This window comes from Lathyrus oleraceus, chromosome 4, assembly GCF_024323335.1.
Source record: "Lathyrus oleraceus cultivar Zhongwan6 chromosome 4, CAAS_Psat_ZW6_1.0, whole genome shotgun sequence".
Classification (NCBI taxonomy): domain Eukaryota; kingdom Viridiplantae; phylum Streptophyta; class Magnoliopsida; order Fabales; family Fabaceae; genus Lathyrus; species Lathyrus oleraceus.
This window is the reverse complement of record NC_066582.1, coordinates 203,265,923-203,268,794: the sequence shown is the minus strand read 5'-3', so window position 1 is coordinate 203,268,794 and position 2,872 is coordinate 203,265,923. Positions and strand designations below refer to the sequence as shown.

At 37.7% G+C, this 2,872-nt stretch overlaps 1 pseudogene; it reads right to left on the bottom strand.

Moving 5' to 3' along the window:
• Positions 1-512: 512 nt before the first annotated feature.
• On the bottom strand, positions 513-1,728 carry LOC127136659 (uncharacterized; annotated as a pseudogene).
• Positions 1,729-2,872: the final 1,144 nt, after the last annotated feature.

The window sequence follows — 2,872 nt, the reverse complement described above, 5'->3', positions numbered from 1 at the left end:
TTTATTGAAAATATCAATGCCGTCAAGTTGTAACCAGAAGGTTCTAAATTGACTGTTATGGTTTGGTGTGTTTCTTGCAGGTCATGGTTAGGTAATTTGGTGAGGAGATGTGCTACAGTGATAAAGATGAATGGCAATGGCGGCAGTGAAATAAATGTGAGATTGTAGTTTGGTTGCTGCGACAACAAAACGGTTTGAGCATGAGGACCAAACTGGTGCCATTCGGTGTGCGACACAGCAACTTCTGAGGTTTATGATTATTATAGTAATAAACATAATAGATGGGACTCTGTCTCCAAGGATCACATTTTTTTTTGCCTCGAAATTGTTCTCTTTGAAAATATTGAAATTGCTTTCTTCCATTGAGGTTTCCTTAATTTTGTAACAATTTGACATTGTTTGTTGTTGGTTTTGGCAGGATATTGCTCTCACCCGGTTTCTTCTCTATTTTCTGCTCCTGGATCTCAGGTTCTGCTACAACAAATGGCTTCAGCATACGGTTGCCAAATGCACTAGACATTGCTAACACCAAACCTATAGGAGGGTTGCAACATCTTGCTACCCTTTGCACATGTAATTGTTCTAAGACGTGGTCCAGTTCTCATTTGCCATATCTCAATAATTCCTTTTCTGGGAGCATGAATAGCCAAACACAAGCAGTAATCACTCTTCATCGGTTCATAATAAGTGGAGCTTGATGAGGCTGTATCTTTATTTACCAACATCTCCATGAATAAACAGCTGGCATCCCTATATCTCTTCGAAAGGCGCACCACCACAAGTGCTTGAGTATCTAGCAGCAATATGCGACCGAGTGAATCGGTTATAGCAGCCAATGTACCACTTGGTGATAAGGTAAGCTTTTCACCTTTCCTAGGATGATCCTTTATACATGTCAGGGGTGAAGCTCGAGCAAATGGTTGAGGTTTCACCTCTGATTTCTTTGGTGATTTCTGTGGAGAAGTATTTTCACTCCGCCAAATCAATTTAGAAAATGAAGCTATAGTGGAAAATGTTGCTGGTACAACTTTAGACAAGATAGCTCCCACTAAAGACCTGCCTTTGTCCTCAGAAAGTCTATATGCTGAAATCACAGCATCGTCTCCAATAGCCAATGCACAATAATAACGTTGACTTGACTGCCCAACAATAAAAGCAGCTGATGTTTCATCAGCGGTGGAGGCATTATGCCAGTAACAGCTACATTGGCGCAAGTACCATACTTACCAATATTCCACAACTAGACAGGTAATTTTACTTGAGAATTTTCAAAATCCTCTGAATCTTGGTTCTTTTGTTTTTGATTCCGAAATTCTGAATCTTGGTTCTTTTGCTTTTGATTCCGAAATTGAGGATTGGCTTCTTCAAACCACTTCTGCAGCATATTCTGAACAACAGAGCCATCAAAACGGGCAATGACACCGGGCATAATGAGACAAAACTCTTATGAGGAACTATCTTGAATCAGGTCTTTCTTTGTTCCACGAACTCTTAACTTCAAAACTTGTCCAGGATAAATCATCTATGAATCAATTCGGCGCGGAGGGAGTAAATGAGCAAATAGCCAGATGAAGTGCCAGTGACGATGACACGGATGTCATCAAAGACCAACCATTCGACGGCAGAGATGAATTCGGCATCGATGGGGGACAATTCGGGTCGGATCCTAAATGGAGATTGGTTGGAATCGGACCATGAGAGGAGGAGGATAGAAATGTAATAGAACATTTATGGCATTTTATTTTGTATGGAACGTGATGAATTGACTTTGTATGGCGTTTTGAATTTAAATGGAAGGTTTATTGGATATTGTATGGAAATGGTTCTGTATTGATTTGCAAGGAAAGTTATGAATGAAAATGTAGTTGATTGTATGGAATGTTATGAATGAAAATGTAGTTGACTGTATGGAATGTATAGCTATTTGGATGGTTATGGTTTAAATTGGTTCCAAATGGATAATGAAAATGGATATGGATTTTGGATATGGATTTAAAAATAGAGTTGGGTTATTGGATATTTGATTATAAAAATGGATATGGATTTTTAGGAATAATCCAAGACTAATTTAAATATCAATTTAAATAATAATAACAAATCAGCAAAAACCAAATAAAAATCAAATTAATCTATAATTCGTTAAAAATTACTTTGATATCAACTCTAACATTCATTTGGAAATTAAAATCAATTAGAGTTTGAATCATTAGTAAGATAAACAATTAAGATTAAATTGAAATTTGGAATTAAACTTAATTCGAAATTAAAATCAAATTGAAAATTAAAAAAAAGTCAAATAATTAAAATCCATTTTATAATAAAAAAAAACACCATGATCAAGAAGCTAGATAATGACCAATGTCTGTTAAAAAAAATGGATTTGGGAATGAATGTATGCAAATGAATTTTAGGCCAAATGCCAAACAAAAATAAAAAATTCAGGACCAAAATCGGGGTATGACACCATGGATTCATGAGGCGGGAGCTGTTACTTCCACTATGCACCAAAAATTGAAATTTGTCAAGAATGGCAAGCTTGTGATTGTTGGCGGGGAGAAGGCGTTGTTGGTTAGCCACCTGCCATCTTTCTCTTATGTTGAAGCTGAGGATGAGGTTGGAACTCCGTTCCAAGCCTTGTCTATTGCTGCTGAGAAGAGAGTTGGGGCACCTATGTCCTCATTGAAAGATGCTCAGAAGATTGTTGAAGAAGGTACTGTTGATCAGTGGGGGCGCATGGTAGAGGTCTCCGACAACAAGGGAAGAACCGGTTTGGGGTTCCAGAAAGGCTCATCAACTGTTAGATCTGAAGATATGCAACCCAGCTTCCGTAGCGGAGGGTTCATTCATGGCAATGAACAACACTTAGTTGTTG